Here is an 11,710-nt window from a genome sequence, read left to right on the forward strand (position 1 = left end):
AAGAATCCATTATGAGCAATGCATAGCAAATGATGTTATCATCAAATATGAGAAACCTTAAAGAATGATAGACTGATGTAAATGACTGAAACCTGTTGTCATGCACATGTTTTCCATAGCTTTTTATTAAAACATTATACACTGCAAAGTTTTACTTTAAATGACATCAATTAATACATCAAAACCAGTTGATCTCAGTCCATTCTCTATTTCCCTTCAATGAATTTAACACACAAATGTGTTTCATGCCGCAAAAAAAAAAAAAAAAAAAAACAGTCCTTGGAACAAAATCCTGTGTAAACAAAAGCCCAGAAGATCACCACGCTGGCCTCTTCCCTGTACCCTGGTGGGTTAAACTTGAAAAGGGCTCTGCACTGCAAGCGTTCCCTGATGCTGTACATCCGTCTGAACTCGTTCCGGTCAGGAGACAGGAGGACAATTCTTCCAGTTGGCCACAACTTATAGTGTAAAGACAAAATACATGAAAGTAATAATAATAATAATTCAAAAAAGGTTTAACAGCCTTCTACTACAAAATTCAATTGGTGAATGAGCCATAAATAGGGAAATCTTACTGTCTAGCCAGGCAAACTGTGCTGCTTTCCGAAAAACTTCGGAGCACATCCCTAAACCATCTGCAAACCAGAGAAAGTGTCAAATATGCAGAGTCACCCGCCGACAAAATAACTTCCCTGAGGATTTCCAGTGGAAGCTGTTGAATCAAAAACATACATAGGTTTATTTATACATGTATATAAAAGTTATTAAACATTATATAAACACTGAATACAGACAACCGTGCTTTAAAACTCTCATTAAAAACTATAGATTGTTGTCACAACTGCATACTCACTCTTTTATAATAACACTAATAAAATGTTAATATATACAGTACTGTGCAGAAGTATTAGGCATGTTAGTATTTTCACATTGAAAAAAAAAAACTGTTTTAAGACAATTATTTATATCTTTTGCTGTTGTGTGTCAGTAGGATATATTAGTTTACATTTCCACACATTCATTTTGCCATTAATTGTAATAATCCAGTGAGATATTTGTATATATTTGTATGCATGATCCACATGAAGATCTTTTACATTGAATATAAATATTTCTGTCTTATATGGTGAACAAAATCCACATTAGATCGCAAACAGAAGTTATTTAAAAAACTCGCTGAAAATGAATTAAGCTGAAATGTTTTTAAATGTCTTTGATGCTGATGTTAACTGATAGCTATATTTTAAATAATCCACAGTGCTGACCAATATAGTACTTGTACATAATACCAATTTCACATCTGTACAACTATGTAGCTGTAATAACTAAAATACCTCTGCATGTACACACATATGTAATTATTAGTTCTTAATGAATGTATGTGCACAAATAACCTGCTTTGCTGGACTCTGCCTGAAGACATGGTGAATGGTGAAGTTCCTCCCCTCAGTGGTTGAGCTCTAAAAGAACAAATGTCAAGAGGTAGGTATATTGCTAGATACAGTGCAGAGTAATGTTTCATGTAGCAACATTCAAACAGCTACATACATTTGCGGAGTAAAGCTGTCCAGGAGAACAGAACACCACCACCTCCTGATCATGTCATCCTGAAAAATAATAATAATAATAATATACACACAAAAATCATGCATGTCTGTTCAAATAACTTGACAAATGTGATGCCATACCTCTGTAAAATCGAACCTATGAACTAAAGCCATGTACAGAGTGTACTGTTACAATCCACAAAGAACAATAAAATGAGCAATTTATAACAATTATTAACAATAATTATTCAAATTGAACGTACCATGGATAAATAAATGATCGAACATCACATTTCATATTATAAGATATTTACACAACCACTTTTACTCACCTCAAGCAATCAACTGAATAGCGTTATTACTCTGCTGCTGTAGTTGCCACCGTTCTGTTTGTTTCAACGCAAACTGCCCCCTGCTGGCTCGGAGGAAAATGTCAAAGGCGGGGAAAACAAATATGGGCGGGGCGACACGTGTCGCTCCGCCTCGAAGTGTCGCCCCGCCCCATCGTCCAGACTGCACTCTGTGGTTACTCCTAGAATGGACTGGAAATGAACAGAAAATAATTGGCGGCCCACCTGCAATACCACCGCGGACCACAGGTTGAAAACCACTGGGTTAGAGTATTGGTTGAAGGAAAAGATCCTAGACTTTTTGATAAATAACTTAATTACTTTGTGCAAATACTAGATTCATAGATGTAAGTTTTTTAAAGGTTAAACCTCACTTCAGCGGATGGAAGAATGAACTAAAGATATTTGCAAAGTCTCTTCATTACAGGATTGACATTGCTCGCGATATAAATCCATAGTGTTTATTAATCCTTTTGTGAGTAATTTCACGTAAGCCCCTGTGCGTTTTTATTACACTGCACGTTACAACAGCGTCAGTTCACCATTTTAGCGATGCAGAGATAAAATTACCTGATTTTAAGTTTGAAGTACTCCCGGCGACGCCATCTTGCTGTTTTCAAGTGGAGGTGACGTATTTCCGGTTTGAGAGTGGAGCTCCACTCGCCCGTGGTCTGCAGCCAGACCCTTCTCCAGAAAGTCCCTTCTGGCGATGTGGTACTTTTTCAGAGTTCCGGAACTTTCGGGTGCGGGACTTTGGCGCTAAACATTCTGATTGGTTGAGTTCAGGCAGCATTGGTTGAGTTCAACCACCATTTATTCGGATCAACATTTTCAAAATATTACTGTTACTGTGTCATGAAATGTAATTTTAAAAGTATTTCAGGCGAGAATGTAGTTGTTTAAAACTCAAATCTGTTTATTTATAAAGACAGCGGCTATTTAAAAATGTGTTTCGCCGATCTCTGCGACCGGCGAGCTCCAACTCGATCAGCGGGAGCTCAGTCCTCATGTATTCACAGAGAATGTATTCTCCTGGGATAGACCTTCTGATATGTGCCGCTGGCTCTGATGTGTCTTTAGTGGTTAAACATAAAATATAATCCAGCTGCGGAGTAAATCTAACAGGTTTTCTTTGGTCTGTATTCAATTTATCTATATGTTAAAATGAAAATAAAAAAGGCAAATTTATATAATATTTCGTTTCATTGTAATGGCTGCATATACACATATCTCTGAACTAAGTACATTTCTGCAGCTGTTATTATGCTTAAATGAAAACCAAAGGAGGCAGTGGTATTTGATATCCTATTTCGTTTTATTGTAAATATACAGTAGGGAAAATTGCAGTAGCCAAGACGAACTGACTGAAGTTATCAAGTATAATATATATATATATATAGTATATAGTTAGGCTGCTGTTTATAGATTCACTGGACTTGCGTAGTTGCGGACATCACACTCCCCAGTCAAATGCACAAAGTCTGAACTAACTACCGATGATGCACGTCCAAAACCAGCATACTTTTTTTTTTATTTTTTTTTTTTTTTTTTTATCAGCGGTACTTTGTATTGAGAAACGCGCGCGGACCTACGTCACCGATCATTTGCCTAATCTAATCTTCCCGGTACTTTACACCGCGGTGGAAACGCAGAAAGCAACAGGTCTGGGGAGAAAAATTTCCTGGTAAAAATGTTCCGGGTAATTTCGATGGAAATTTGAACTTAAATTTACATCAACAACTCGTTTGAGGAAAAAAAATAATAAAGATGTGCTCGCATTTAAAACAGTACAAACTCACATCATATCAAGTAAGAAAAATAAAAAATAAAAATAAAAATAAAATAAAAATAATTACAGAGGCTAACAAAACAACATAAATGCTTCAAGCGTGTTTAAGAACATAGGACTGTAAACACAAAGAGCAAGAGACTCTGACATTGTTTCATATAACTCGTTTATGGACTGGTTTTCTTCCGATAACACCTTTAGAGATGCTATATAATTTTTAATTTCGTTCTTAAAACAGTTTATGTTGGGCTTGCTGTTATTCCACTTATTTTTGTGTATATGATACTTTCCCATCATTTTTTGACATACCATCCATATATATCATCACTTGAAATTTGTTAAACAAAGAGTTCCCAATATTTAACCATCGATAAACATCCTTCCAAAACCCCATTGTGACTGAACAAGAGAAAAAAAGGTGTTCAATTGTTTCGTGTTCTGTCATACAAAAAACACATAGATTAACTTCAAAATTAAACCTTTTCCTTAGGGTTTCAGCAGCAGGATAAATATTATTTATTAATTTGAACTGAATTTCTTTTACCTTGGGTAAAATTGGCCATTTAAGATAGCTACAACTAGTCTTTGTTAATGTAACTTGATTATCTGTTATCTTTATTTTTGTTGGCTTTTTGATATCATAGAATAATTTTTCTTTAAACACACTTCCAAGTCTTTTGTTATTACATTTTCTTTCTCCAAATTCCAATTCACCAATTTTTAATTCAGGAAGTTTAACAGTCACATTTGAATTTGTGAGGATATTTTTAATCATGAATTTTAAGGCAAGTGGAATAGCTCTACTGAATTGGTTAAATTCTCTATAAGAGCATTTCAAATTAAACTTATCGACAAAGGAATTAAACTGCAACAGACTGCCATTTTTATCCATCAAGTCCGTAACGTATAGAACATTTTTATAGTACCATTCTTGTTTAAATAGTGTCTTTCTGTTAATTAATATGGTTCTATTATTCCACAAGGTGGAACTATGCTGTGAGTGAACATCATTTTCCAGTAGAGCAGTATCTGTTTATGGAAGTCAGACAGTTTGATTGGAAGTTTAGTTATTTCAAAGTCACACCTTAACAAAAATTCTAATCCACCAACATTTTGGAAAATATATTGTGGTATGTAGAACCATATGGAATTTGATTGTGTCAAATAAGCTTTAACCCAGTTTAACTTTAATACACCTATCATGGATTCAAAGTCAGAAGCTTTCAGCCCACCATGTTTATAGACTTTTTAAGGTAATGTGTCTTATTTTTCCATATGAAATTAAAAATAATTGAATTTACCTTTTTAATCATTTGAGGGGGGACATAAAGAGATTGACAAGGATATACTAATTTTGATAAACCTTCTGCTTTTGTTAGTAAGATTCTACCAAGAATAGAGAGATCTCTCATGAGCCAATGATTAAGAGATTTTTACATACTCTCTATTTTCCCTTCAATGTTTAGTTGTTCTCTCTTATTTCTATCTTTAGACATTATTAATCCTAGGTATTTTAGTTCAGTTTTGACAGGTATGGAGTCTATATTTGTCTCAGCACATGGATGAAGACATAGTATTTCACATTTTTTCAGGTTTAGACATAATCCTGAAGCTTTGGAAAAAATTGATATTATATCTAGGGCTTTTCTAATTAAAGATTTATCTTTTAAAAATATTACTGTGTCATCTGCAAATTGGCTTATTCGATATTCGTAATCGAAAATTTTGATTCCTTTAATTTGAGGGTGATTTACAATTAGATATGCTAGCATTTGTGTACATAAAATAAATAATTTCGGTGAAATAGGACAACCTTGTCTAATACCACGTGAAATCTTAATTTTTGGTGTCATTCCAGGGTTGAGGGAGATGTAACTATAAATATCATTATAAAACATTTTTATGATTTTGCAGAACCCTTCTCCAAATCTGAATTTTTTGAGCACCGGAAACATGAAATCATGTTCTACAGTGTCGAAAGCTTTGAAAAAATCTATGAATAAAACAAGACTATCTGATTGAATGAATGATTGGTAATCCATCATATCTAGAATCGGTCGAATATGATTATGAATATATCTTCCCTTTATAAAAGCTGATTGATATTCTTCAATAAGTTTTCCAATTACATGCTTTAAGCGATTTGCATACACTAAAGCAAGAAGTTTATAATCACTACATAATGGGGTTATTGGTCTCCAGTTGTTTAGCATCAACAAATCTTTTTGAGGTTTCGGTAATAAGGTTATCAATCCTGTTTTCATTGTAGGGGACAAACACCCTTCCTTAATACATTCCAAAAAAGCTTTATATAGTAACTTTTTAATATCTGCCCAAAAATATTTTAGGAATTCAGATGTTAGCACATCTATTCCTGGGGATTTGCCGTTTTTCATTTGTTTTAATGCAGTTTCAATTTCTATTATAGTTAATTCTTCTTCGAGTATGTGTTTGTCTTCCACATCCAATTTTTTAATGTTTTCATCGATTTTTTCAAATAAAAAGTCACAATCTGATTTGTTAAATTTTGATTTATATATGTTACTATAAAAGAGACTAATTTCATCTTGGACTAATTTCTGATCTTCCATTGTTATACCATTTGTTATAAGTTTATTTATTTTTTTCTTACTTTGTCTTTGTTTTTCAAGTCCGAAGAAATAAGTTGAACTTTTTTCACCCTTTTCAATCCATTTAGCTCTTGATCGAACATAAGCTCCATTTGCCTTTGTTGTGTACATGTCATCTAATTGGGACTGCAATAATTTTAATTCAGCAATGTTGTCTGGATAATTGTACATTACTTGTTAGTTGATTGATTTTGTCAATTAGATCCTTTTGCTTCCGTTTCCTTATACATGATTTTTTTTTTTTTTACCTGTGTCAACTGCTATTTGTCTGGTTTTGAACTTAAACCATTCCCATTTACTGATATCACTCATGTCTAGCTTTTCAACCTCTGGGATAAGAGACTTCACCTGTTCACAAAATTCTGCATTTTTTAAGAAGTCATTATTTAACTTCCAGATATTTGGAGAATGTAATTGCTGTTTGGATGTTAATAGGTTTAGACTTATCATGCAATGGTCTGTAAGCGGAGAGGCTGATATTTTACAATCTGAAACATCACTACATAACTCGCATGAAATCAGCCAGTAATCTAATCTTGAACATTGACCATTTCCTGCAGAGTTATACCATGTAAACTGAACTGATTTCGGATTTAATGCTCTCCAATAATCAATTATATACGTTGTTGTACATAAAGACATTATAGTGTCGCTATATACAGGTTGATAATTCCTATGAGGTATTCGGTCTAGCCATGAATCAGGGGCTATATTATGGTCTCCTCCCAATATCACTTTATCAGAATCATACGTTGTTTTCCATTCAATTATAAGTTGGCTTAATTTTTCATACAACTTCACATTGACTGCTTGGTTGTTAAAGCCATAAACGCATATCAAAATGTAACGTTTGTCATTTGTCTTCACAACCACCATTAACCAGTGGCCTTCAGTATCTTTTTTATGATCCATTATGTTACCTGGAAATCTATTGAATAGTATCATGACTCCTGCTGAATGTGATGTTCCATGTGCAAAGAAGGCATAATACCCCCATTGATTTTTCCAAAATTTTTCATTGTCCATAACAGAATGAGTCTCCTGTAAAAAGATGCATTGCGATTTCTGATCCTTACAAAACAAAAAAATGGCTTTACGCTTTGTAATGTTATTCAATCCCCTAACATTAACTGATATAAAAGAAAGTATGGTTGTTTTAAATGTGCTAAACTTAGTTTTTTTGCAGGAATGAACATGTTGTCCTGAGTAACATATCAAAAATATAGAAAAAACATCAACTCGTAATTAAAGTCCTTCAACCCCTTTTAGCAGCTAAATCAATTAAACTTTCACCTGGTAAGATTCATACTAACAGAATATGTTTAAATAAAATACATGAGAGTTCCTTTCTGTAAAACTTAAATACATGTTTCTAAATTTTGCTCTAAATAAGCAGAAAGTGTCTTAGTATTTGCTTACTACACAGTACTTAGGGGTCAACTCTGTGTCCATCAATGAGAGCATATCCTTCTCTAAGGGAGGCCTTTTTTCTGTTTCTTCTGGCTTCTTGCACCTTAGGCCAAAGCTTTGCACGAGCCTCACGATCTTCTTTTGAGAAGTCCTCCTTGAACTGAATGTTCATTTCTCTGCACACTCTTGCCTCTCTTGATCTTCTCCATACTTCATCACGGACCGTTCTCAAGGCAAACTGGATGATTACAGGTCTGGGCATCTTGTTGGTAGCTGCATCGTTCTTCTTTCCCAAGCGGTGCACTGTGTCAACTGACTCACAGAGTTTCTCCACTGACACCGGGATCACTCTTGTCAGGATGCCGATCACAGTCTCTCTTGTATCCTCTTTTTCTTTTTCAGGAAGGCCCATCAGTCTAAGATCCCACCTTCTCTTATACCTGGCTTGCTCCAGACAGATCTGCTTCAGTGACACGTTTTCTTTTTTCAACAGCTACATTTCTTCCTTGACTTCGCTTATTTCTTCCCTATTTTCTCTCACTGCTTGTGTATTAGCTTCCATTCGACTTTCAAAAGCTTTCAGTCTGTCATCTTGTTCATCAAATCTCTTTATCAAAGTTTGAATTGCATCTAAGATGGTTTCATTTGTTATCTCACCCGGCTGTTTTCCCACATCTTGATTCTTTGGTTTCATTTTCTTGGGATTTGGGCTAGGCAAAGGTGTGTGGTCATGAGACATTTTCCGATTTTCTTCCTCCATTGCCTCTATTTCTTCTTCCTCACATGCCTCGCGCAGGGCCGGAGTCACGTGTCGATTTGGGTTGATATAGGAGGGGTCTGAGCCGGTCGGCCCTGATGGAAGGATACGCTATCTGTTGCTAGATGCAATGCCTTCAGAACTTCACAGAGGCGCGACTAAACATTTCAGAGCGCTTTCATTTTGTCGGCGGAACAGATCGAGACGGATCTACGAATACGCGAAAGAAAAGGAAGAAAGTAAAGCAATGGAAAAACATAAGGCGAAAGAAAGGGGACCTTACAGGAACAAGCTCACACCAAGCGCAAACCAGCGGTGTTCGGAGAAGCTCTCAGGCAGCTCCCTGCAGCGGCACAGAGACCTAAACAATTTACCTCAGTGCACACATATGGACATTGGGAATTATATTGTTTATGATGTAAGTCACTTTGCATTCACGCTGTTAATGGCTTTAATCTAACCCAGACATTTACATCTCGGAATCACACATTTAACTAGCTAACCCAGAACTGGTTTGTCCACTTTGCAGCCCCCAACAAAAAAAAAAACCTGGTACAGTATGTGTCATTGGGTTAAAATCAAATTATAACTAAACATACACAGCTTTAGCCTACATCAAAATGTAATTATACGCTAAAACGCATGTGAATAAACTAGTGCTGTCAAAATTAGCGCGTTAACGCATTCGATTAATTTGAAATAGCCTATTTAACGCGTTAAAAAAAAATAACGCAATTAACGCGGTTGCAGTTTTTTTTTATTTCCAGTTGTGGCCTATGTGTGTTCAACGTGCAAAGAAATATGGATAAGACCAAGGAAGGACTTTTAGACGGAAAGTTTCAGTATAAAACTCTGCCGGATTACTCTTCAGTCTGCCACAAGAAACATTACTCTTCATTTAGTCTGCCACAAGAAACAGCAACATTAAAATCATGAACTCAAATGTCATTGTTTAAAAAAAAAATAAAAAAAAAATGACTGTAACAGTGCATAAATCAGACCTTTCTGTAACGCTAACGTTAATAAGCTTAAACGAAAATAACGAAATAATTGTGTAGCGGAGTATTTTTTGTACACAGTGCCGCGAACTGTCAATCACTCCTGTGCGCGTGCATCACTGTCCTCCTCAGCTGCAGCAACTTGCGCTCTCTCTCTTCATCAAGCTTTAAAACAAAAATGGGACAAAAAGATCATATTGTCTTTGTGCATAGGCTATAGATTAATTAGATAAATGAATATCTAAATTTGTGCCTTGCCGTCTACGGTATTTTTTTAGAACTTAGAAAAAAGATGCTGCAGCCAATGAACAGCCAGCGGGGGCTGCAGGACGACTCAACCTCCGCAGACAGTTTTTAATGTTTATCAGACAATAAATACTCAAGATTTTGCTTTAGTATAACTCACAACGAGTTTCACACACCTTCTCCGGCCACGTTGAGTTGTTGACACTTAACAGTGGGAAAAGCGACACATGCGCTATTCACTTGTATAACTTAAGGGTGAATGGGTAATGTAGTTTCTGCTCTGGGTGGGATGAATTAGGAAGCTTGCATTGTGAAGGGCGCTCTGAAAATCGGCAGTGCAGGTAAAAGATTAAAACCTCTATTAAAACAGATGTCCAAACACTCTAAAAATGGCTGGGTTAAAAATAACCCAATTGGCAACCCAGCACTGGGTAAATATTGGACAGAACACATGCTGGGTTAAAGTAACCCAGCATGCTGGTTTACACATTTTAACCCAGCATGCTGGGTTATTGAGAAAACCCAAGATAGAGTCATTTTTACCATTTGTGGGTTTGCATTTTTATGATTCTGGGTTATTCTTGCTGGGTTATTCTCATAATTTCACTTTTGCTTAACAAAGCAATCATGGATTAATAAATAATGAAGAATACAGGTTATTTAGACTGTTAAAAAATATTTTTAATGCCATCTGACCAATGATTTGTACCAATGACAAACAACATGGAATTTTCCCTTTTTTTGTTTCCAGCAAATGCAAAATAAATAAATAAAAATCACAGAAATACAGTTGCAATGAATAAGAAAATTATTTCTGAATGACCTATGTCTAGCTGTTTAACTATTACATTTTGAGATTTTTAGCTATTTAAATACACAGTGAAATGACATTGACAATTAACATTCTTTAAATTTAAATGTAAAATCATTTAAAGATGTCCTTAAATTTAAGTATCAAGTATATAAAGACTCCTACGTAGGTAGATGTGCACTGCTTAGGGTAGTTCAACATATAGTTCACCCAAAAATGAAAATTCTGTCATTTATTACTCAACTTCATGTCGTTACAAACCTGTAAGCCCTTCGTTCATCTTCAGAACACAAGTTAAGATATTTTCGTTGATATTCGAGAGCTTTCAGACCAGGGTGAATAATTAGTGACAATTTTCATTTTTGGGTGAACTATTGTCAAACACTTAAGCTCTGAAGCAAAGATCTACACCTGAGAGCAGTGTAGCCCGCTATAGAGCCTGTCAACGGAAGGACAATTTTCAAAAGGAATTGCTAATTATATTTTCAATTGCGTTTTCCACATGTGACAAATTGTGACAATCCAAACACAATTGCAAATCTTGAACAAAAACAGTTTCAAAAACATTGAACAAAAATTACGGTTTCAGTTTTCATGAATGCACAGTGACTGCCAAATTTCAAATGGAAAAAAAGTCAGTTTGTAGCTGTATTTTCCATGTATTATGAGTAATAAGCCTGTCATATTGATCAAATACTGCATCATAGCAGCTTTACAGTATTAAATAGGAAAATAGTGTGTAATAATGCAAAGGGACAAAAGTAAACACTCAGTTTTCAGTTGAAGTCAGTTTATCATTGATTCAGTGATGTATCGTCCCTCTGTGCAATCAAGTGGATGATATCGCTTGATATTAATTGTCTCCAACTAAAGAAAAACAAGGAACCAAAAATGTCGATATGGACAACTGCAGGCGTTTACATTAGAGCAGAAAGTCGTATTCACTTTTTGAACTCATTTGACTCACTTAAATATCAAATTCGCTTTTCAGTGTCAGAAACTACTTTTTCCTCTATTTTCACAGGTATTCGCATATTTCAGCCACCAGTCACTGTCTGAAACTTAATAAAACTGTATTAATCTGTCGTCTCAGATACCTTAACACGATTATGCGAGTCACGTAACGTAGGTTGGCCGTTTGAGGTAAACAGTTCATCATTTAACGTAAATAA

This window comes from Carassius auratus, unplaced genomic scaffold (genome assembly GCF_003368295.1).
Source record: "Carassius auratus strain Wakin unplaced genomic scaffold, ASM336829v1 scaf_tig00216878, whole genome shotgun sequence".
Classification (NCBI taxonomy): domain Eukaryota; kingdom Metazoa; phylum Chordata; class Actinopteri; order Cypriniformes; family Cyprinidae; genus Carassius; species Carassius auratus.